We start from the raw sequence: 27004 nt of genomic DNA on the forward strand, positions 1-27004 counted from the left end.
TGTGGGCATGTGTGTGCGTGTCCACATCCCTTTTCATACACAGGCAGTGTTCCCTTGATATGTTCCTGTTGTTGATGCTTGCTGAGGGGTACTGTGTTCATCCCACAACTTTGCCATGGGCTACCAGATGTGTGGGTGCATGACACACTACTGCTAATTGGGGATTCATCATTGGGATTTGTCAGTTCTGAGTGGTGATGATGTTGTCAGACGCAGATAGGACACAGTTAGGGGTCCCCAAAGCACTTGTTTGTTCGCAATATCATGTAGTTGTCCCTAGGTGGTACCTTTCAGTGATTGAGACATGTGTATGTGTGTGTGACTGCTCCCACATTCAGGGCTGCAATGTTTGCAGGTGTCAGCATGTGTGCCTTGTGGTTCTCCTTGGCTTCTGCATTGTGCTGAGACTGTGGCAGGTATTCCGCAGGGTACGGGAGCTTTGACGTCATGGCCATGTACCGCATACTGTGCAGTATGTCTGTCATTCACCAGGGTTGTAAACTGTCCTTGTGTGATGAGTCTGTGCACCTTAGTTCCTCCCAACATTACTGTGTTTGTCATGGGTGCATGTGCAATGTCACCTGCCCAGGTGGGCTTCACAGATGCACATTGGTGCAGTTCAGGGTGTGTGGTGTTGAGGGTGGACTGATGTAAATGTTTGCATGGATGGGCCCCTAGCTCCCGTTTGTCCATGGATGTCAGGCCATGCTGAGTAATTTGTGTTTCTGTATGTGTGATGTACGTTTGTGACACAGGACACATGTCTGGGTTTCACAGTTTGTACGACATCTACCTTTTTCAGCACAGTGGAGGTGTCATGCATGCTTGTGTCACCCCAATGTCTGGTGCCTGGGGTAGTGCTGTTGTGTGTCAGTCTCTTGATGTGTTAGTTGCTGTTCATTCCAGCTTGTGTCACATGTGTCTGTTGTGCTCCCTCTCATCTCACAATGCCTGATTACCCACTAAGGGGGACCCATTGATGGTTTGCTTTTGTATGGCACTGTGTCCACATCTGTCTCACTGTGGTACAGCCCCCCTCATGTGTTGTGTAGTTGCCTGGGGATACTGAGACACACACACACATTTTGTGTCAGATGTGCAGTGTGAGGTTGCCTGTTTGTGTTTGTGCATCTGCACCAGTGCATTGGTATTGCTGTTGTGGGACATTGTCTGGATGCTGTTTTTGTGATTTAACCTGCTGTCCCTGTGAGTCATATCACATCATTCTGCACATTCATCCTGGTTGTTAGGTGCCATTGCTGGCATGGAATGGGAATTTGTGACCTGACACCTACAGTCTACACAGGATGTTTTGATTTGTGTGTCTATTTTCGAGATGTGTGTATGCTTTGTGATGGTCACTTCTGTTTTTGTGTCATTGTACACTGTATGCATTGTCAGTCCCCATGGGTGGTGCTTGTCTGCACATGGCCGAGAGAATGTTAAGTTTTCACTGCACTGTTAGCCTCACCACATCTCTGTGGGTATGGGACACAACCACTACTTTGGCCCAAAGTGTTTCATGTGTTGGGACCAGAAATCATACATGCTGTTTGGCCTTTGCAGCTTTGTCCGTGATGACACTTACCTTTTGGGCACTGTGATGAGGGCGGTTTTAGACCCCATCACCACAATGCTCAACATCTGCTGCAGTTTGGAAGCACACACTTAACTTTTGTTCTACACAGTGAGGAGGTGTTATTTTTACATTGCCACAGTGCAAGTGATGCTTGCCTTGTGTAGGCCACACATGTGATGGTAGTTACATTGTATGTTCAAAGTCGCATTTGTCACAGACTTCACACTTCATGATGTTAGGGGATGTATTTTGCTGGCATACCTAATGTTGGTGTATGATGGATGTGTGGCGCATCGCCCATCCTATGAGTGGGGGTGGTAGGAGTGATGGGCAACAGGTCCCCTATGGGTGGGGGTGCCAGTAGTGATGGGCAACATAAGCTCCTTGAGTGGGGGTGGCAGTAGTGATGGGCAACAGGTCCCCTATGGGTGGGGGTGGCAGTAGTGATGGTCAACATAAGCCCTAAGGGTAGGGGTGGAAGTAGTGATGGGCAACAGGTCCCCTATGGGTAGGGGTGGCAGTAGTGATGGGCAACAGGTCCCCTATGGGTGGGTGTGGCAGTAGTGATGGGAAAAATAAGCCCTATGGGTGGGGGTGGCAGTAGTGATGGGCAACAGGTCGCCTATGGGTGGGGGTGGCAGTAGTGATGGTCAACATAAGCCCTATGGGTGGGGGTGGCAGTAGTGATGGGCAACAGGTCCCCTATGGGTGGTGGTGGTAGGAGTGATGGGCAACAGGTCCCCTATGGGTGGGGGTGCCAGTAGTGATGGGCAACATAAGCTCCTTGAGAGGGGGTGGCAGTAGTGATGGGCAACAGGTCCCCTATGGGTGGGGGTGACAGTAGTAATGGGCAACATAGTCCCTATGGGTGGGGGTGGCAGTAGTGATGGGCAACAGGTCCCCTATCGGTGGGGGTGGCAGTAGTGATGGGCAACATGTACCCTATGGGTGGGGGTGGCAGTAGTGATGGGCAACATAAGCCCTATGGGTGGGGGTGTTAGTGGTGCTGGCCATGCAACCCCTATGGTGGCCTGTTGTTAGTGGCCAGGATATGGATCCCCTGTGTGTGTGTGACAATTTGCAGGTACGTGTCGTTTGTTTGTGTGGTGGGTGTCTGACTTACCGTCTGCGCCGTCCGCGTCTATTCCTGATCTGGTCATAGATGTAGAGTACTGGTATGACCTGCACGATGGGATTCATGATGTGTTCGTCTCGTACACGTGGCTTGTTGCTCCGTCTCGTACCCATTGCAAGCTGGTCCGTCTCGTAGCCGTGGATTGAGTTCTGGCGTGAATCGTAGATGATATGCTTCTTTTCCAGATGCTGTCACGTGCCGTACGTGGAGACCTGTCCGGCGCATAGGAAGTACGCATCGTACTTGTCCAGTCGGAAACTGCTATGGATACTGCTTCCGGGTGACTCGGTTCGGCGTTAGGAGTTACAGCTCGGACGGAGAATGGAGCTTGAATCACAGCCTACGTGTCGGTCGGATTTTTGGCAGTTATGCGCATCGTACTTCATCAACAGGACGGACCGGCTCCGGGTACGGGTCGGTCGCAAGGTAAGGCTACGAACAGCTCTCGGAGAGCAGTCCGACCTGGATCGAAATCGACGCCTTAGTTGTTAAATCTTTATTTAATTTTATAATTATAAACAATACATTACAAGTATTAGTTTAATAATTGTTTTAAAGTAAATAAATATATATTAATTATTATATATGTTTGTTTAACTTTTTTAAATTAAGTTTATTTGTCATATGTGTTAAAATGTATATTAATACAACATGTTTTTACATCAATTTCATTCTTTAATATATTCAATATTTATCAATTTATTTTATATGTATACAAAATGATATTTTGTACAACTATATTTATGGCATCGATATTATTTTTTCGATATTTTTGTACCTCCCATTATAAATATAGGATGTCGATATTTTTTACATCTTGCTGGCACATGCATCAACCAAAAATCAACTCGCAAAAATCCCGAATCACAAAAATCACCCGTTAGCGAGTGGCAAAAAACGATTCCAAATGCATCAACACAAATCGGGAAAAAATAAAGAATCGCTAAATAATTCCACGCAAAAATAAAGAATCGCAAAAAGAAGCCCCGTCAAAATAAAGAATCGCAAAACAATAAATCGCAAATACCGAAATCCCTAATAGCGCCCGGCATGTGCCAATCGCAAATGACGAATCGCTAATGAATGCATCAAAAGTCGCAAATACCGAAAATCCCAAAAATCGCAATTTTGCATGAGCAGATTAAGGGGAATCAGAACCAGGAGGTAAAGTTGCATAAAAAAATAAAAAAACCTAAAAAAATTCTAATTGTGCCACAGATGCTAACAATCAGTAAGCCATACAAATAGGGCCAGGAGACCCTGTTACCTTGCACAAAATGACAGCCCTCTACGTGCTTGCAAGGAGGATGCGAATCAATGCAGCAGGACAGCACAGGAGAAGGGTCCAGGAGAGAGTCTTCAGAGTGCGCATCACATTGCTTGGCCAAAATGAGGATGAGGTTTAGGACAAGTATCGTCTCAATCGTGCCATGATCATGCGCCTAATTGCAGACCTTGAACCACTACTGCAGCACCAGACACGTCGGACCAATGCTATTCCTGCGCACGTCCAGGTCCTATGCAGCCTGCACCTACTGGCCTCTGGAAGTTTTTAGGGGGGTCATCGCCGTTGCGGGAGGCGTATCACAAAGCGCACTATCACGCTTCTTCCACAAATTCATTGATGCCATGCTGACAATGATACATAACCATATCAGCTTCCCCACAACCCCACAGCAGTTGGACCACACCAAACAGGCATTCTACCAGGTGGCCCAATTCCCCCATGTCATTGGATGCATTGACTGCACGCATGTCCCCATCTGTCCACCCTCAGCCAATGAGTACATTTTCCGTAACCGCAAGTCCTACCACTCCATCAACGTGCAGGTCGTGTGCGATGCCAAGCACATCATCACGGACCTAGTGACACAATTTCCAGGGAGCACACACGACTCCTACATATTCCGACACAGTGGCATCCACAGGCGCCTACTCAATGGAGAATTTGGAGAGGGACTCCTGCTTGGTACGTACACATACCTCTTCATAAAATGAGCATCACACATGTATATTCATCACTGTCACTAAGCCTTTGCTTCCATCCTGTAGGTGACAGTGCATACGCCCTGCGTGAATATATCCTCACCCCCTACATCAATCCAGCAACACCACAGGAGCAACGCTACTACGCGGCCCACATAAGCACCAGAAATGTGATTGAGAGGACCTTTGGGATTCTGAAGAGTCGCTTCCGAATCTTACATAAGACTGGTGGTGCCTTGCAATATAAACCAGACACCTGCTGCAGGATTGTAGCAGTATGCGCCATGCTGCACAACATCGCAACCAGAAGGGGGATACCCATTGAGGTGGACAGGAATGACGACTACCGGGATGACCAACCACCCGCACAACACCGACAGACACACGTTCCTAACACAGCTGAGGGCCAAAGAAGGCAGACATACATCACGCAACATCATTTCTGACCCAGGTAAGAATGCGCCATGATGATATCATTAGTGGTGCTACTGTTTAATGCACAGGAGCACTGATGTATGTGAGTTCACACATAAATGTGAATTATAGTTCCCCCACACAATGAGGACCAAAACATGCCCGTTGTAGTCACGGGTGTGCAATAGTACAATTGGACAGGGCCATGGTTACCCCACCATGGTCAGGGATGCCGTACTGTATGACTAGTGGCGCTTGCCACGAACGCCCAGCCTCCTATCACCTGTCTCCTCCACCTCACCACGGCCTGTCCCTTTGGCTGTGGAGCAGCGCAAACTGCGCCTCCTGGTGCTGGTCTCCATCACGGATACGCTGCTGACACTTGAGGCAGCCTCACTGCCGTCCTCCCCTCCCAAGTTGCTGCCACTGAATGATCTGCTCTGCAAGTGTTCCACTGCAGTGGTCACCTGGCCTAAGGCCTTTGCCACGTCACCACAGTAATGGCCGAGGTCCACCTGCAGTGAAACGGAGCGTTGGGACAATACAGCAGTGCTTTTGCAAAGCCTAGTGATGGACCTGGTTGATGCAGTGGAACGGAGCAAGTTCTGTCTGTGCCTCCGTCGCTCACTGTGATGTCCTGCTCTGATGGCACGGGTGAGTTCCTGGAGGTCCTCGCTCAGTTTTTCGTTCCCCTCTGCCACAACTGTGGTCATGTTCCCCACTGCGTCTGTCAGGGTGCACATTTGCTTAGCAAGACGCAACATGTGTAGGCTAATGGTCCCCATGTGTCTCCCCTGCAGGCGCTGGACACGCAGCATCTGTGCCTCAATGCCACCATATGGGGAGCTTGCCTGGTCGGCTACATCAGAAGTACTGCGCAGGGACCTGCGCCGCTGCGTGACTCGGCCACGTGCTGGTGGTGGTGCTGGAGGTGTGACAACTGTTGGACTTGGCCCAGTTGGTGTTGCAGGACTCAGGCATGCATCCATCACCTGCATGGGGGGGACTTGTGCCCTGCGTCTTGGTGGTTTGGTTCCAGTTGGCGCAGCAGGTGGTGGTGGTGGTGGTGGTATAGTTGCTGGTGGAGGTGGGGATTGACCCTCCTGGGGAGTGTCGCCATCTGAATCAGCTGGTGTTTCCTGGATGATGAGGCGTCCGCTATCATCAGAATTGCCAGGAGATGCATCTGTGTGTGAAACAGTGCATGGTTAGTTGGATTATTACTACATCTGTTTGTAGATTTTCATACATGGCCTCCTATTAATTATATTATTTGAGTCTATGTTTTGCTTGTACGGCTGATCTAATTTTTTTGGGGCATTTATGACTATACTTGCACACCTGGCTGACATGACTACGACTCCCATGATGCACTACTGATATGAGGGAATCTGTGTGGTGCACTTCTGGCTGCACACTGTGATGGATCTGGGGGGATGGGAATGGGTATACGATATGCAGAGTATGGGCGCAGGCATGCATCTTACCTTGTTCAGTGGTGGCTGCGCCGGAGGTGTCCATCTGCATGACTCCCACGACCGCCTCTGGCTCGATGGTCCCCTCGACTAGCTCCTCAAGGGCAGTGTTTGCAGGCACTGTGGATGGCCCCCCTCCTGTGCCAGCTGCCTCCTTGACCCTTTCTGCGATCCTCTCCTTGGCCCTCTTCCTGAGGTCATACCACCTCTTCTTTAGTTCATCGATGCTGCGGGGCGTCACTCCCACGGCATTCACCCTCTCCCTGATGCGCAGCCAAATGCGTCTTTTCTCCGCCTCTGGCACCTTGAGAGACAGCTTTCCGAACAGCCTATCATGCTTGCTGCTCACCCCCTCAATCAGGTGCTCCAGTTCCCGGTCAGAGAACTTTCTCTTCCTCTTCCTGGCAGTCTCAGCGGTGCCTGGTGCATCCTTGTCCATCCTGGTGAGGGTAGGGTGGATGGGTTGTCAGTGGGGATTCTGTAGCCTCAGCCTGTGTCCTCCTGTCATGAAGTTCGTACCATGGTCTGATACCACCTTCCTTAGGAATCCCACACAGGTAAAGATCCACATCAGTGCCTTGGCCACTGTGGGCACAGTCACTGTTCTCAGAGGGTTAGCCTCTGGGTACCGGGTGGCATGATCCACCAATACCAGGATAAACTTTTTGCTCTTGGCTGTCTTGGGGTCCAGAGGCCCAACAATGTCAACACCCGTTAATATTATTAACATCTTTATTGTCTGATTAATAAAAATCATTACAATCAGTCATTTGAAATCATACACACGTTAATTCATACAAATAATTGACTGAAGAAATGCTATTTCAAAAACCATGGGAATTCCATAAAACTCAAACCAACATTGCTACAGATGTTATGATGTTTTGAGGGTAACATGCCGTACTGGCACTCTTTCAAAGGTAGTGCCAATGACAGTATAAGGTTGCAGGGGGGCCTTGCACTCCCCTCATAACTTGTCACTGGCCTGTACTTGCTGAGTATTTCTTGTGTACTTCTTTGGGTATGCACAAGAGACCAAACAAAAAGATTCTAGATCTGTTATCATGATTTCTTTGGGCAGTCAAGGTTGTCATGTTCTGAGGTTGCAAACACATTTTTTACCCTGTAATGTTAGAGCCGGATTGTAGAAAGCATATGTGGCCCTCCTCATTGAGTCCAACAAAAGTGGGTGACAAGACTGTCAAAGGTCTTGTTCTGCCTCAAATGGCATGCCAGGGGTACATAATGAGCCAGCTCCAGTAGGAAGGACCTTTAGCACTGGGGGACCACCAACACATTGGTTGCACCAGGCTCTGGAACCTTAGGCTATCTAATACAGACCACCTTGCCAGTAAATGAGGTGATCACCAGAGCCTGAGTATCCTTTCCTCCCTCCTGTCCTCCAACTCCTTTGGGATCAGGCCCCTGGAAGACACACTGCTCCCTGTGTGAGTTACAACCTGTAGGCAAAGTCATCCTCCTCAGATGAATATTGCCCCTAAGGACTGGCATCCAAGCTTTGCTTCACATCATTCTTTCCATCATGGTATTCTGTTGTGACTGGCAACAGGTAGGCCTCTGCCCATGCCCTAAAATTCTTTTGGAGCTCTGTCTTTTTAGTGCTACTTTTGTTGGGCAGCCCCCTCTCCTAGCAAACCTCCTTGAACTAATCCACAGTGCAGCTCTCCAGGTTGACAAGCTCAAACTCCATCTTTGCAGTTGGGGCTGTCAAGCAGTCAGGATCGGTCTAGCAGAAAGAGCACCCTTTACATGCTCACATTTCTTAAGTTGCCTTCTCTTTTACACAAAATGACTTGTGTGCATATTAATGCAGGATAACATTCTCTGAATCTGCATTTCGCACATTTCAACTTCGTAGGCACTCTATCATGATACCTTAAACATTCAATACATGGGATAAAGTTCACTGTGCAAATGTCATATTTGTTATTTGTCTGGTTGGCAACAATGCTATCCAATTAGAATAAACAACTGTGGCCCAAACAGGGGTTGCGACATGGCCACATGGGATCTGTTGTTATAAATACACAACCACTTTCTTGCTTAGACAGAGGAGCACTCAGCTGACACTGCTGGGTTACCACATGTTGGAATTCCAGCTCAGCTTATTCCTGCATACCAACAGGAGGGATGTCCAGCTCTTCACCAAGACGGACAGGCTGAGGAAATATGCTCACAGGTAATGGGGAGTTAGTCCACCCAGCAGGGATTTGGCAGATGACCCACATTAGGCAAGACTAGGTTAGGAGTACTTGTTAGGAGTACATATATACCCAGTAGTTATATGCCTGCATGTATACACTGTCTTAGCTCAATGGTGGAAATATTTATTCTTTTCACTGTTCTTGTAATGCTAATAACGATAATATGTTTCATTCTACTCATAATCGCAGCACACGTATTTTATGCAAGAATCACAACGCTACAACAGATATTGTTAAGCCTTGCTGTGTGTTTCTAGTGTACTTCTTTGGGGATGCATGAGAGTCCAAATGAAAAGATTCTAGATTGGTTATCAGGATTTCTTTGGTGAGTCACCGTTGTCATGTTATGAGGTTGCAAACACGTGTTACCTTGTAAGGTCAGGGGTTTGATGATGCACTGTGAGCTAGCAGGACTCTTGGCCAAACAGGCACAAACAGTCAGGTTGGGTAGGAACTAATTTAAAAAACAAAAAAAACAATCAGGCAGAATTTAAAACTCTAATTGGTCTTAGATATGGGATGGTAGTGTACACCAAATAACTGTATGGCACAGCACAAACACAAGTCCTCTTCTCACCGCTGATCATCAATGTTTGAAACTGGGTTACTAGTTGACTGAGATGTGAACCCTGGACAAGCAACAACCACAATCCTAGTCAGGGTATGGCACAAGCAAACCCCAAATAAACGTATGTTTGACCCCATTGCTGCTTGGCAAAGAGCAGTTAGTCTTAACTTAGTAGCAATGTGATAAAGTATTTGTGCAACACTTCAAACAATAAAACAAAGAAAACACCACACAAAGATCCGACTCCAGGGTAGAAAAAAATAGTTTAATTTAATCAATAAAACAAGATCAAAACAACAAAAATCCAATCAGTAGAACCGGAGTTATGAATTTTCAAAGAATAAATTGCATAATAGCTCCTATAATCATAAAGTGCCAATCAAGGTTATCTGGTCGGGCTGGACCAGGTCAAAGTCAAAAGTTCAGGCTGACCATGAGGTAGCGCTGGTCGGATACAGTCCCAGATTAGTATCGCGGAAGGTTTACCTTCTCAAGTTTTGTGCAAAGAGTCCCTTTCCCATTAGAGAGGGTCGCGGGAGCAAAGAGAGCATCGCAGGCGGTTGTCAGCGTGGTGTGAAGAGGAGGCTGTGTGCCACGGACAAGCAGGTTGGTGCTTTGCATTGGTGGTCCTCCTTAGGTGATCGATGCTTGCTGTGTAAAGAGAAAGGCTGGTGGCGGCTCTCGCTGAACTTTGGTGTGAGCAGCGTGGTCTTGGTGCGAACGGGCTCGTTTGCTGTCACGTACAGCCCAAAAAGCTTGAGTTTAAGAGTGCTGAGCTCAGGCGCTGAAGGGCACCACTTGGGGTCAGAACCTCACTGCATCTAGGCCCAGGAGCTAGTTAGGGAGCCTTTATGTCCCTGAGGCTCAGATCAAGAGACCAGCAGACTAGTCCTTTGAGTCACTCTGGAGTCCTGGAATCAAGATGAAGTTGCAGGTCCAGGTCTTCTTCCTCAGGCAAGAAGGCAGCAGGTCAGCACAGCAGGGAGGAGTTCTTTTAAAGCAGCAGTCCAGCAGAGTGGCAGTCTGTGTAGCAGCACAGCAGTTCTTCTCCCTGGCAGAGTATCCACAGATCCAGAAGTATACTGAAGTACTGGTGGCTGAGGTCCAGTATTTATACACAGTTGTGCCTTTAAAGTGGGGAGAAGCTTCTAGATGCATGTTTTTGAAGTGCACAGATGCCCTGCCATCCTGGCCTTGGCTCCAGACTAATTACAGGGCATAGCCGTTTGAGTGGAGGCAGGGCACAGCCTATTCAAGTGAAAATAGGGCTGTGCCCATCTCCTTCCTCCCACCATGCCAGTGATGACATATCCAGCCAGACCTAAGCTCCCCGTTGTGTCTGGCTGTCTAAGAGAAATATACAAAGCCCAATTGTCACTCATACACAAGCCATGTAACCCAGAGACAGACTGCAGGCACCAGATAGCTAAGGCAAGAAAATGTAAAGTTACTAAAAGCGGCATTTTCAGAATTGAAATTTAAAATCCGACTTCACCATAAGTTACGATATTAAATTGTGACTCCAGATACACTAAACATGACCTGGTTATCCCCCCATTTGACAATTACACTTATAAAATGTAAGAAGGCAGCTCCAATGTTATTCTATGGGAGAGAAAGGCCTTGCAGTAGTGAAAAATGAATTTAAGAAATAATTTTCACTACCAGGACAAGTAAAACGTAAATGTGGATGTCCTACTTTTCAAACACATTGCACCCTTCCCTCTGGTCTGTCCAGGCCTACTCTAGGGATGACCTATATGTATTAAAGAGGAAGGTTTTGGCCTGGCAACATTTTTTTTTTGCCCAGTCGAAATGGCAGTTTAAACTGCACACAATGGCTCCGCAAGGGCAGGCTGAGGCATGTTTAAAGTGCTACTTAAGTGGGTACCACTATCAGTGCTGCAGGTCCACTAGTAGCATTTATTATACAAGCCTGGGCACATGTAGCACCACTTTACTAGGGATTTACAAGTAAAGAAAATATGTCAATTGGGTATAAGCCAATTCCACCATGTTTAGAGCAGACAGCATAAGACATTTAGCACTGGTTAGCAGTGGTAAAGTGTGCAGATTCATAAGGCCAGCAAAAACAGGAGGTCTGAAGGCAAAATGGTAGAGAAAAACTAAGCCAAGGACGCCAGGTCTACCATTCTCTATATATATTCACTGAAAAAACACAGTTAAAAAACAGAGTTACAGTTCTGGCTGAAATTCACCTGTGCAAACCATAATTATCACATTGCCTTGCGAATGACAGGTCATCACACAAAATGTCATTGATGACATCATAAGTGACAACTTTGATTACATTACTTATAATATTCTCATTGATATTACTTTTTGGACTATTAAGGGTGCCACCTGCTTGTGCTGCCTGTACACACACTCTGACTCCTCTCAAAGCTAACAAAGCCACAGGTACACAGATCATAGGCAAGCTTGCACATTGACGAGATAAAGCTCACCAAACGCCACTGCACACAGCTTGAATGCAGGTGGAGACAAAGTCAGGATAACACCAACAAGAGCACCTACAAATTTCCCCTAAGACACTACCATCGGCACATCAGAGCCAACAACTGCTCTACACTCACCAACCTCCTTAAAAGCAGTACCAACAGGGCCAAGACATTCTTTGTCATAGTAAAAGACTTCAGCTCATAACCCCTGCTAGGACATCTGTAACCAACAGTCCCTAACCATAAGCAACAAAATCGCCAGCATCTATGACAACTTCGAGCCCCAAACAGCCCCTTCCTCCCTCACAGCCCTCTTGGCCATCTCAACCACACCCAGAGAACGACCCTGAACACCTGGCCCATCACCATTACTCAAGACACTGCACAAAACAATGTAGTCCCTACACTCCAGTTCACCCTTGGCCCTCTGGCATCACCACATCTTCATCAAAGGGGGCGCCTGGTTTTACCACATATTGATCAAAGTACTGGACCCCATCAGTGCAAGCCTTACCCCAAATCTGAAAAACCCAGCCATCCCATCCACCTACCTGGATATCACTCATTCCAGATTCATGAACAGAGGAGCCAAAGCAGTTCTCATCCAAATGGACCTTTCTGCAGCCTTCAGCATCATCCACCTCATCCTTATCCAACGACTACATTAAGCTGGCATCCAAGGTCCTGCACTTTGCTGAATTTGCTCCTTCCTACCAGGTTGCACCCAATCGGTTAGTCTGGCACCTTCACCTCTGAATTATCAACCTCACCTACGAAGTTCCACAAGGATCCTCACTCTGCTCCACACCGTACAGAGCCTACATGACCTCACACACCAGCATCATCTACACAAATGGAATCATCATCATATCCTATGCTGACAATACCCAGTTCATACTCTCCCTCTCTGACAGAATGGGAAAAACACTTGGACCAATTTCTTCGCCTGCATGACTGAAGTCACCAGATGGATGAAACAAACTGCCTCAAGCTCGACACAGACAAGACAGAAGTAGTAATGTTTTGCTAAGACACCTCACTCTAGGACCCACTTGGTGACCTTCCAAACTCGGACTCGCACCCCTTCTGTCAACCCACGCAAAGAACCTCAGAATAATAATCGACAACCAACTCACCATGCCTGGCCAAGTGATTGCAGACTCAATCTCCTGCTGGAGCATATAGTGAGATTCATGCCGCATAAAGTTTGTTTTACCTCTTAAAAAGACTTTCTCAGTTGCTGCACATTTGGTATACTCTATAAAGAGGAAAATACATGAGGATTTGTATATCGGTTTGACTTTGGTTCATGCTGCAGTTAGTATATTAACTGTATCCAGTATGGCATATGTGTGATAAGGGGCTTTGATGGAGCACGTAGGGGTGATTTCTGAGTAAATGCACGATGTGCGCTCTCAATCATGAAGCTTTAGGATGTGGTTGTGGCACGGGTCCAGGAGTGGAGACAACCATTGAGGAATTGATCAGGACATGGGCCTTCGATTCCATCTGGAAATCCTACTAGATGAGCTTGGGCTTTGGCATCCCATTTTTTGGGCTGTGGCATCCCATTGTAAGCTGGAGTATCTAGACTGTGTATCCGAACTCGAATATTTTCCCCTTTGCTTCCATGGCCCTACCAACAACATTTCTCGAATATTTGGACAAAAGGATCCAACTCCCCCTATTTGGGTCTTAGTGATCTGTTGAGTGTGCTTGATTGCATGAATGATCACTGCTGTTTTTGGGGCTCAGTGGCTCAATATCATGAAGGATCACAGCTGTATCCAGGACTTGGAGTGCAGTTTCATCACCACTCGAGGCTGGTACAGTGTATAGAAATTGCACTGGGAGGTCAGGGGGGTTTGCATATTTCTCAATCATGACCTATGAAGGGTGGTTGTGTAGGCGTATCCTTCACCATCATCAGTGAAAAGTGTAGGTCATGGGAATTTCACCATGTTCTAAGTCAAGATCTCCTGCAAGACATTTTGTAAGACTCTATTTCATTCAGGAAGGCAGCGCTGGGTAAGGGCCATGGGAGTAAGAGGAATCTACAACCACAGCCATTCCAGGCCCGCTTCAGCCGGGAAACAGCGTTTACAACTTTGTTTCCACAACGCGCTTGCATTACAACACGGTTGTTATAACGACCGCGTTGTTTCTGCACGATCCATTACATCGCAAGTCATTTCAACAACTTGCTGTAGGGGGCGTGCTAACCTAAGGAATAGTATAATTTACTATCCCAACACCTTCCCTACTGTTGCACACGCTGGAGTTGGAATAGTAAATCATACTATTCCGAAGTCCAGCTCGCCCCCTACAGCAAGTCGTTGAAACTACTTGCGAGGTAATGGATCACGTAGAAACAACATGGTTGTTGTAACAACTGCGTTGTAATGGAATGCGTTGTTAAATCATTCGTTGTAAAAACCCATATTCGCTTCACCCAGAGGATCTGTGACCTTGAGCAATGTTCATTAATTGTGAGAAAATAGGGTGTTGATTGGGGGCAATAGAATACAAGGTCATGTTGCAGGTTGGAGCGACCGCAGCCTAGTTGGGTTTGGTCGTGCACCACTCATGGTTGGGTGCACGCTGCCTGCACACTGATGGACCATGGGGCCAACAGGCTCATGAAGATGGGGGCACGGTAGGTGGTTGCCTGCGGGAGCGATGGGCGGCAAGGGGACCTGATGCTCACTGCTTCTACTGCCCCAGCTCACTTGTGGATCCATTCAGAGCTCCCGGAAGTCATCATGTAGCGGGTGCTCAGGGCCGTAAGGAGTGGGTTGGGTGTGTGACAAATGCCGGGTCTGACAGTGGATGGTGTGGCGGCCCCAAAGAGAAGGAATCCCGGCCACGATCTCCTGACACCTGTTTTGGCTGTGGGGTTGGGCGACTGCTTTGGTGAGCGTAGGGCGGGCCTGGAGAGGGTCCCTGTTGGGCACACTACACCCAGATAATCCTATTTGGAGACCCAGCTTGCTTGGTGAGAGAAGAGTTCGGCCTGCTTGATGTGTATTCGTCAATTCCTGCAGGTATTCCGGGTGACGCCCTTTTTCAGGGGATCTGGGCCCTGCACCCACTTGGCCCCAGTGTTTACGGCCTGCTCGTGCTGCCTGGTGTGGGTTTCCAGCTGGGCCAGCCAGGCCTTAGCCAAGTAGGATTACAGCAAGTGGATTAATGCTGGTGGGGACTCTACAACATCACATGCAGGTCTCCCTCCCCCATTTCTTTATTTATTCCCCATAACCCTCTGAAGACTCCTGATTCTTCTGCTGGGTATATCCAGCCCAGCTGGGAATGCCTGCAGTCCAGGTTGAGGGATTGCTTCTTCATCTGTCTAGTGCTCTTGACTGTATGGTGGTTCTATGCTGACAACCTTCCACGCTTGCCGCACAGTGTGGCTTTGGAACTCTGACTACTGTGCCAGCCCTCTGTATACCGTATTGCCACTGAGGGTGGTGGTGTCTCCTCTTGGCAAGCTTTCCTCTGCTTTGCCCTCCCTGATGTATACCCTACTGGGAGGGTAGAATGAGCAGGGTAGAACATAAGCAGGCCAAGCAGGATGGAGGTGCCCGCTGGGCGTATCACTTCAAACAGGCCCTTCTTCTCCAAATGCAGAAAAGCCTGACCTCTATCTATAATAAACTTGAAGACCTGACACAGCGCGTTGACACTATAACAGTGGCTTTTTCCAAAGAGAAAATAAGTATCACCAGCGCAGAATCGCAAATTTCGGAGGTGGAGGGCTACACGAATACTGCTACTGATAAACCTGTAGGCACGCCAAAAGTTCTAGTGGTCATACAAGCTAAAAATGAGGATTTGTAGGCCCAGTCCCACCAGAATAATGTACAAATTGTGGGTCTCCCAGAATCCACACACACTGGGGTTTTGGTGGACTTTGTAGAAACGCTCTTTAAAAATTATTTTTTCTGCCGAATACTTCTCTCCCCTTTCGCTGTAGAACAGGCTCATCGGGCGCTAGGGCCTAGACCTTCATCCGAGGTTCCGCTGCCCTATCTTCACCCACATTTTTAATTATCAAGACCGTGATGTGGTTCTGCGTTTAACTCATGAGCAGAACCCCGTCACACATGAAGGCACTACATTCTCCATTTACCCTGACTTTTCACAAAAAAGTTCAGAAGGCCAATAAGGGTCTAGATCCTCCTCAAGCAGAGACTGCACCAAAACTGTATTCCATACGCCATGCTCTACCCGGTGCACCCCAAAATCACTACAAATACCAAATCATATATATTCGTGGACCCACAAGCTGCAACAAAACTCCTGGGAAAACCAAGCAAACTGGGGCTTCTTTTACCTGGAGCCTGCATACATCGCACCCAACTGACCTAAGTGACATTGAATGATGCATTCTGTACTGTTTCTTGCTAACTCTATGCCTTTGATTTATTGCCTTTTTAGCTCCTCAGGTCAACTACTGTAGAGTAGAGTACACCTTTAGGTGATATATTATGTAGGGTATACTGGCACTTGCATGTCTTGGTTTATACCACCTGCGATACTAGTCTTCCTTCAATTACACGTTTGCGTGCATTATACTCCAACCCTAGGTAGAGATGTTTGTATGATTCTGCCATCTGGCTTTGGTTATCATGCTGTTTGTAGTGGCTCTTGATTTTGCTTATGTTGACCTGACAGGTTCTACTTGCTTATTAAATAGACTGTACCTGGCAATTATCCTCTTTAAGCGATGTAGATGTCCATGGGACTGCCCGGGGGTATCTCTTCTTCTAGGAGGAGAATTTCTGTGCCTGCACTTTGGCTCCCCTCACTGGGAGTTTTCTATTGTTTAACACTTCATGGAAGTTATTGATTGTTGACTTAACAATGTCTGATTTGTTATTGCTCTTTGGGAGGGTGTTTTTGTCCCTGTAATTAGAGAATTGGGGTCGCTGGTGTGGAAAGGGGGAAGGGCGAGGTTGTTAACTGCTTTTGGCACCACCATAATTTTCTTTGTGCTGGTAGGACAGCGGTGGCGGGCATGAAAGGTTGCCTGGCTATAAGCAGCAATTGTACAAACAAACAACTGCTTGATACATGACTCCCACTGTCAACTTTCAAACTAAGGTGATGTTTCTCTCTTGGAATATTCGGGGTGTCGACAATTTGCGTAAGGCCCATCAATTGATGGCTTTATAAGGTTGTTGTGGCACTTCTGCAGGAGGCCGACCTTTGGCTCCCAGGGATGCTCAACATTTGTAGTCTGATGGAGAGGCTATAGTTCCGTATCTTACTACTTTTCTTCTGCACGAGGGAGGGCAGTCTGCGCCCCTAGGGGCCTGCTTTTCATCGCGTATACTGAGGAGGTTGACTTGCATTGGAGGTACCATATATCTAAAGCCCGCATTGCCACACAAAGTATTTCTATCATAAACACATAAGGGCCTAATACTGATGATCCTAGTTCCAGGTGGGACAATACCACCTTCCTTTCCGAAGACCATTATCACCATATTACTTACATCAGGTAAGAATCCACAGTATCCTGAATCCCATCACCCACTTTCTCTTACAAACACTGATTACAAAGGGGCAGATTTACAAGCCCCTTGCGCCTCATTTACGCCGCCGTTGCGTCACTTTTGTGACGCAGCGGTGGTGCAAATCCTGCGCCATGGCGCGGGGTACTTACAACGTGACGCATCTGGGAGATGCGTCACGTTGTAAAGTCCTGCGCCACATGTAGGCGTTCCTGCACAGGGGGGCGCAGGAACGCCTCCTAAAAGTGGCTGAGTGAAATCTACAAGATTTCACTCAGTCACTTTTAGGCCCATGCTGCGTCAAAACCCTGCACCTGCCTGAAGCAGGCGTAAGGATTGACGCAGCATTAACAAGATAGGGCCCCCCAGAGCATTGCTGGAACTGCGTCGCGCTTGCGACGCAACTCCAGCAATGCGCCACTTTTACGGCACAGATGCGTCACGCATCTTTGCCGTTTTTGCCCCATGGTGCGCCGCATTTACAATGCGGCGCATCCATGGTGGCGGAGCTGTGGCGCACAATAACTGGCGCATCCCTGCTGATATGCAAAAGTGACGCAACGGCGGCGTAAATGAGGCGCAAGGGGCTTGTAAATCTGCCCCAAAGTCTTTACCAAAATTCTGGCGTACAGAGTGCTGCTACTTGCAAATCTGTTCCTCCCAGACCAGCAGGGACTTATCCCTGGATAGTCCACCTCACATAACCTCTCATCCTTTCTTGCACTGTTACATATTGGCACTGCACAGGAGGCGGTGGCGATCCTACTCGATGCCAGTAAAGCATTCGATTCCATGGAGTGGGTATACCTCTTTCCAGTCCTACACCGGCTAGGATTCCCTACCCATTTTACACGCTTAATCCTGCTGATTTACACTACTCTGCGGGCCAGAGTGCTGGCCAATGGTTTAACATCTGACCCCTTCTGCATAGAACGGGGCACGCGCAGGGATGCCCTCTGTCACTATTATTATTTGTTCTTGTGACAGGCCCTATGCTTGTGCTATTAGGCATCAACATGGGTTCAGAGGCATAGCATGTGTGCCGTGTACTTTCATTATTTCTCTGTGCGCTGAAGATATCACATTACATCTGTGTACCCGGATCACAATCTTGTACCAGCCATACAGGAATTATCCCTCTTTCGTGTCCTCTCTGGATTGGCGATTAACTGGATACGTCTGTCATATTCCCCCTTACAGATGTGAGGAAGGAGTGGAGGCTTGCGTAACCCAATCCCTGGTGTGCATTGTCTATGAAATATCTTGGGATGCAGGTTAGAAGATCCGGTGACTCGATGGATCCGGCTTCCTTTATCTCTGCATGGTAGTATTGCCTTGATAAAAATTAGTATTTTACCAAAATGATTGTACCTCCTTAATAATTTACCCATACCGCTTACAAAACACCTTTTCAACATGCTAAAATCCATAATGATCGGCTTACCTGGGCTACTCGATAACACGGAGTCAGATGGGAGAGCCTCACGCTGCGCCTGATTTTGAAATATACTATCTGTGTGTGCAGGCGCAGTATTCATACTATTGGCTGTATCCTCTGCCTTATATGGCACATCTGGCCATCGAGCATGACATTGCCTTCCTGACTCCACTTCCATCATTAATAGGTCAGATACCCCAAAGCAGGTGTGCTGAATTCCATACCATAGTGCAAACTCAAGTGGCTTGGGACAGGATTCATCGCCACTATGGCAGGGACAAACTGTAGTCACCTCATCAGTCTCTGGCTCATTATCCCCTGCTTTTCAGTGCACTGAGATCCTGCACATTGGCAGGATTTACCTTGTTCGTAGTTCAGTCCATGAGAGACTTGTTCCCTGATGGCAAGTTTATCCAGACCTCGACCGTGATGGAAAGGGTTGGCACTAATGCACTCAACCTTTCTTTACTTGCATACTTGGGTGAAATGTAAGGAACAGTACCAGAAATTACCAAAAGCGCACACTGAGGGGCATATGTACAAGTCCCTATTGCCATGGAAATGTCATTTTTTCCGACGTTGTGGCGATAGGGGCTTAGCCTTATTTACAAGGCAGCGTTCAGCCACTTAAGGTGGGTTAACGCTGCCTTGCAAATAAGGCCCACTTTCACGCTATGGTTAGCAGGAAAGGGGTGGGCAGTGGGTTTAGCGGTTTGCATTCCACTGAAACACCCATTGATTTTGACGCTGCCCCCTAGGAAGGGACACCTTCCTACACATAAACAATCCTCCTCTGCACACAGACACCATTGCACTATGGTGCAAGGGTGCCTGCATTGGCGCTACACTACTATGTGTAGCCCCAGCGCAGGGGGAAACGCAAGGCTCCACCATACACTTGTAAATATGGTGCAGCCTAGTGTTTATGAAGAGGTGGATTGACTCGTAAATATGCCCGTCAATGTCATGCCCTCACAACTCTGCTCACTGTGGACTCTAATTAACGTCTCTACAATGTGATTCAGGCTCTGCCCCCCCCCACAACGGAAACACATGGAAAGACAACTTGGGCGGCACCATTACATCTGTTATGCACAGATTGGTGCCATAACCCCTAATGAGAGACTGCGGTTAATACATTTTAAGTTTCTGCACCTGTTATATATATAGGCTACGATAGTAACCGAACCTTTCACCTATATTTACCTCAGATAGTACCTTTCACTTTTCACCTATATTTCCTCTGCCATTACACTACATAACGGTTCTTGGTACTGACCTTTTACCTAGTTATGTCTGCTTAAATGACGTGGGGTTTTCTCTTTAAACGAGCCTCATTGATTATGCATGAGGATTCTTGGAATCTAAGCAGGACTACCATCTCCTGCATAATAACTTTGTATAAGGGTCATCTCTTCCATCATTCTAGTCCGACATGACACAGCAAGGTGGATCCCTTGAGGGTACCACTTTGGGTATATAAACACCATATCTTCGCTGAGGTGGGAGAGGAGAAAAAGGACTTCCATGCTGACACACTGAACGCAAGACGCTGAGGTTCCTGCGCACAGACACTCCTGCTCGCAGTGGTCTGACATCCCTCGCAGGGTGTCCATCTCAAGACCATGACTGGGTCCCACAGTCTCTCACTTCAGGTAATGGGGTCGGCTTCAGCCCATGGGGATTCTTGGCTCCACACCTACATACGTGCTAGGTACACTTAGGCACATCAAGTTAAGGTTGCATTGTAGGAGTACACATTGTTACTGACATGTATTTATATACCTGACTGTATTCATTATTTTAGCACTATGGTAGGAATCTTTTACTCTTTTACTCTGTTGGTGCTTTTAATAATTTATATCTGTTTCTATCTTATGGTTGTCTCAGCACTCCTATATTACACTAGAATGACGCTGGTTCAATAAATGCGTATTGAAAATGTCCCCACCATTTTATTTTGTGTATCTCTCTGAGACTAAGTGAGCACGAATGACTGAGCAAAAAGTACTCTACTGTTTCCAGGATCCCTGATGGGACAGAGTTGTCATGTTCGATAGTTGCCAAGAACTATTCTCTCCTTGGTAAGAGGAGTTTACAGTGACACTGTGAGCTAGCTGGTACACAGGCGAACAAACCCGGTGGGGGTGTCTGGAATCAGTCTGAACACCAATCCCACAGTCTGTGTTGTTTAAAAGTGCAGATCCTATTTAGGTTTATAGGAACTATACGACATGGCACCGCCAATGTTGGTTTGGTACTAATCTAACGGTCAAATCTGAGTAGTTCAGTTGTGCTATTCTCAGAGACCTCTACTTAAACTTATTCCAGAGCAGGGCCGGACTGGCCATAGCGGGCACCGGGCAATCCCCCGGTGGGCCGCATGGGTGGGGACTGGTTTTGGGCCCCTGGGGGCTGTTTTTGTTACAGGGCCGTTTTTGCAGCATGGCTGCAAAATCGGCCCTGTAACTAAATCGGCCGAAAACCAGCCCTGGCAAAGAGCTCGGCAGGGTTGGGGGGGTCGGCCGAGCACTTTGCCAGGGCCAGTTTTGGTTCCCAGTCCGGCCCTGATCCAGAGATGTCTGGAGTGGGAAGAGAACAATCCGCCACAGCCAAGTAGGCATATTCTATGTATTGGCTGTAGGTTTATTCAAGCTTGAAGGACAAACAGTTCCCTATTATGCATAAAACCTTATCTCAGTTTCCTTGAAAAAGAAAATTTCTCTCTTTCCAATAATGGCTGACTAAGACACTGCTGCTCCAGCACAATGTGCAAATGCAGTAGAGGAAAGAGAACAATAAGGTGAAATTAACATTTCATAAAAAGGCAGAACTGCCCTTACTTTAAAACTAGCAGACTATGGAGTCAAAGCTAGGGGTGGGACAGTAACATTCGTGATTGCGGCACACAAATCATATAGAACAGAAGTATTCTATTCATGGGTTAAATTCCCACCAGTAGATGCAAACACAGATACATTTCATTCTTATACTAAAAATAAAACACCAAACGTATACTGTCCGTATGGGGACATTGAAGTTCCGCTCACCTCCCAGGAGCAAATAAACTGGTTTAAAGGCGCCCTTCCACATACAAAAGAAAAATGAGACTCGGTCCGCTTGGAAGAGATGGAGTAACTTGGCCAGTCCTACCGTCTTACACACCGCATCCAGATGTTGACCCTATGGCAGTAGCAGAGTTAGGTCTTCACAAATAGATAATAACATTTTACAGAAACCTGAAACAGTTTGTGATGAGAACACTCACACTACAGCCAACAAGGGCTACTCCTACAGGACAAATTCAGAGATATACAACTAAAATAATTCCACTAATGCTACACACAGTTATGGGTAAAAAAGCCCACTACATGTGAGCAAATGCCATTCTGGATAGCTTAGAAAATAACACAGTTAGATGCAATGTTTGCACACACAAGCCCTCAAGAAAAAGAGAGAATGCTAAAAATCTGCTTGCCAATGGGGATTACTCCCCAGATAGAGGATTGCACCTCTTGGGATACAGTTTTCGTTGCCATATATACCAGAACTCATGGTATCCCTCCAATAGCAGTAATACCAGATGTATTAAGAAGAATACAGAAGGAGTATGTAGTAGAACCTGCTCTGAACTTAGGGATGAAATTGTTTGGAAATTATACCCAGGTATCAACTATTATATTGGCAAACATAACAAGCATTGGCATAGCCAATAGGTCTCGCTTTTGGGACCTTATAAGTATTTAGTTATGCAGCATAATGTCCTTGGTGCAACAACATCACCTGTTGCATGGCTAAACACTTATAAAGTCCCAAAGGCGAGACCTATTGGCTATGCCAATGCTTGTTGGATGTTGGTGGCCCCACGATGACACTAAAGTTGGTGTCCTCTACGTCTTCCAACTTGTTCCAAGATAACTACATGTTGCGATATTGCGCTAAGGAACTTGAGGTTCTTTACTTTTAGACTTGGAAAAACAGGTGTGAGTCATTCTCTCCAGGCACGAGCTGCTAAGGAAGGAGGAGGGGTCAGTGAACAGGTAGAACAGGATGAAGGGAGGGCGGTCGCTGAAAGCAGAGACAAGCATATGCTCCACACAGAGAACAGGCAAGAGTGGAATTAAAATAGGTGAAACACTACGGGAGAGTACAATTTTTTACGAACCAATGTCTTCGAAATGAACTAATTGAGAGCGCTCATGTCCATAGAAACCCCAACGATGAGAAGTGAAATGGAATTAAATATAACTTTTAGACACATTATCAACTGTGGTATCTAAATTTGTTTCTGCTGAGAGCTGCTAAGTAATTCTGCACTGGAACACATACAAATGTGCCTCCCTCCGTGTTCAGCTGACCCTCCCGAAAACCCCATGAAATGTGCAAAATTTACTTATATTTGCCTGAACAGATGGTGAAAAAACAGGACTGTCGTAACACATCAGGGATGCTGGTCACCTTAAGAAGGATGCTAGGAACAGGACCGGTTCGTCTATGGGTGATGGGCATAGAGAGGCATGAGAAGAAATCAAACAGCGAACAATATTATCACGGTAGCCCCCCTGCTACGGCTAGTCTGCGCCACGTCCTGCAGAGTTCTCACCGTCTTTCTGGGGCTTGCCTGTCCTGCAAGTTCCTCTCTGCTCATGGATATCAGACCCTTTACAAAGAGAGACCCCCACTATTCTAAAGAACACAAACACAGGATATTACGGACCGGTCTGTCGCCGTTCTACCACAGAGGACTCAGGAGGAGGAAAATGAGGGGAAGTTATTAAGCAAACTACTGCGCTGATGAGAAACAATGAAGGGTACTAAGTATAGTTGAGAAAGTAGTCAGGAAGCAGCTTTCACAAACCTGCCAGTTATTCACCCAAGGTGGGAAAATCGTTCGGAAGGGAACAATGCGACAAAGTATTAAATAAAATGGCTTTCCCAGAGCCGACATAAACAAAGGTAATAGCGCTAAAAGTAAATAAAAACAAGCAAAAGTAACGCAGCCGCACGAGTGGTCTGTATGCTAATTTGCCCCTCCCCTCAAGAAGCTATAAAAAGGGACCACCTATAAATAGGTGTAAGGCCATCTGGTGTAAATAATTGTACATTTACCAGTAGTGTTGGGTGGGGGGGCGTTCTGCGGGAAGGGTGGATGGTATGTTAATTCACGAGGGCTTGTTCTAGGAGCCACTTGCCTCCATGAAAGTCTAGAGGGCGTGGGTTAAACTGTTGTGAACACATGAGTTAAACTTTTGTGGACACAACATGGTGTTGACACACACGCTAACCGGAGGTGACGTGTACACCGCATTTAGTTCTGGAACCAAATTCAAAGGGCGTGTAGCGCCCGGAAGAGGATGTTTGCAGAAGAGGCGCTTGAAAGAGGATGTTTGGAGAAGAGGACGGAAGCATACAGACCACTTCTAAATAGTGAGTGAGAAAGTAGCCAGGAAGCAGCTTTCACAAACCTGCCAGTTATTCACCCAAGCTGGGAAAATCGTTCGGAAGGGAACAATGCAACAAAGTATCAAATAAAATGGCCTTCCTAGAGCCGACATAAACAAAGGTATTAGAGCTAAAAGTAAATAACAAGACAAATTGGTCCGGACGCGAGCGAGCGCCCGCCGTGCGAAAGTGAAATCAAGCGCGCGCGCTTGGCGGGGGAGCGCATTCGAGGCTGGGGAGTGGACCCTTTGAAGTATGATGTCGAGGGCGCCAGTGGGCGGAAGCACTTCCCAAAACGGATTGCATGGCGGCACGATGCACGTGATTGTGCGCGTGCTCGCCATGCAATCCACTTTTGGGAGCACTTTGAAATGCCCCTCTTACTAGAGTCTTGCATAGCGATTGCGTAAACGCAATAGCTAGGCGAGACCTAAAATGGAAGGCAGCAGCAGTGGCAATACACCAACTCGTGAGGTATTTCACTCCTTTACAACAGGAGCGTGAATTACCTAACATTATCTAAGATACCTATGCCAAATTAGGTTGAGATAGTTTGGGAGCTAGAGCAACAAAACCTCAACTCATGGGGGGGTCCTGAAAAAAAACAAAAACAAGCAAGCACCTGATTCTTCCAAGAAGAAATGGGACAATAAAAATATAAGAATAGAGAAAATAGGTCACAATCCAGGGGCGGGTCTCCTAAACAGGAGCCCTCCGAAAGGAGGGACAACCTTAGGAATAGAGATAACATTACAAAACCTGACAGGTATCAGGATACTGATACACATTCCTCTTGTTTCTTTCAGGAGTCATCAAAAAACTCCGGGAGGGAAGAACGATCAGAACACAGACAAGAAGAGCATACAAAGTTCAGAGCTGCAACGTGCTTCAGACTATGCTTCTAAAAAATAAGAGAAACCAAAATCAAAACCTCAATTTAAAAAGAAGAAAGTAGCAGGTCTTAAAGTTAGACATGCCCAGAAATCTGAGGAATCAACTTCTGAACAGGGAATGGGCTATGACGATGCTAGGCAGCGCAGCAGAAGTACCAATAGCTCGCCAGAACCTGATAGAATTTCTGGTGACAGCTGAGTTGAATGAACATATCACGTTGGAGACACCTGATATGAGGGTAAGTGTCCCACATAGGTTAAATGAAATAACACTCCAAATGGAGGGGGACAAACCCATTAAAGTTAAAGGTCTCTTTTGGGAAAACCTGACTTATGGATATGACGTCCTTTTGGTTGAAAAAGATATGGCACCTGAAATTGTTATAAAGTGCCCAAAGGGAGAAACGGTAATTTTACTGGCTTTTTCTGACCTCATTCCAGTATACTTAAAACATTTATGCGCTCAGGAGTGGGCGGTAGCACTTGCTCTAGCGTTATATCACAACCATGTTGGGTGGGATGCTGAGTCACCTCACCATGGAATCCCAGTAAAAAGTACTCCAACTCCACAGAGACAATACCCTAGAAGCGAAAAAGCAAGTCAGGGAGATCTTAGATCAACTCGAACACCAGGGTGTAATTGAAACTTGCACCTCTTCAATGAATACTCCTTTGTTTCCTGTAATGAAACCTGATAATTCATGCTGCCTAGTTTTGGACAACAGACATCTGAACACATGCACTAAAACATTTGCAGTACAGAATGCACACAGTGCCGCATTAATGAATAACATTGTGCCGGTCAATCCGGGTATACTTACCTTGCCTTCAATGAATGCGCAACAGTACCTATAGCATATAAATCACACTAGTACACAAATGCGGAAATGCATTTACCTTCTACAGAAAAAACTCTGACAGCAGTCCAGACTGCTGTAGTGAGAGAAAGAGCACTGGCTCAAGGGAAATGAATAATTGTCAGTACCGGCCTTAGAGGCTGTCACAAAAGCAAGCATTCCAAATGCTAAAGCTTTACATCCTAGATGGATACAATGGGCTAATTCTCTCACTGCAACAGATGTAGATTAGAAATTCGACTCTACTCTCTACACTTAAAATGTAAGCATTGCTGCAAAACAAGAATATCCTCTCCTGAATGAAATAATGCCTCTAGATCAGTATGAATAAATTGTTTACACTGACGAATCTGCTCAGCTGGCCATAGGAAGTAAACAACAATACTGCGCCACATGTGCGATTGTGAAGGGTCTTATGCAGAACTGCAAGTACCATCCTAGCAGTACGAAGACACAGTCTCTAGGAGACTGCACAGCCCAGCTGACAGAATTTAAAGTCCTGTTACTGGCACTTATAAATACGGATCAAGAATCCCCAACACTGATTGTGTGTGATTCATTTTACTGTGTCCATTCATACACTGAATATCTCACTACTGGGGTCAGAAGGGGTTTAAAGACTCAAAATGTTGCCCAATTAAGTATAAATTACTTTGGGAACAAGTAGCTGAGTTGAAAAATGAACTACCAAGAGGTCATGTGATACACACGCTGAGTCATCAACGTGATGGCGTTCACGTGAAAGGGAATTCATTGGCTGATGAAGCTGCAAAAGGGGCAGTACGAACTGCTGCCATAGCGGCAATCAATCGTTCTAGAACGAGAATAGACGGAGACATAATGGTAGCTGTCATTGCTTCAAGCAAAATTAGCTCAGCTGTACCAAAGACATTTCCACTCAAGTACTCCTACAAGTTAGATGCAAAAAATATTTTATATGCTCAAATTCCCGAAATGGGGAATAGAGTAATACCAAACATGGATCGCAGATTAGGTTTAATTCTAGCTGCA

This window comes from Triturus cristatus, chromosome 3_1 (assembly GCF_964204655.1).
Source record: "Triturus cristatus chromosome 3_1, aTriCri1.1, whole genome shotgun sequence".
Classification (NCBI taxonomy): Eukaryota; Metazoa; Chordata; class Amphibia; order Caudata; family Salamandridae; genus Triturus; species Triturus cristatus.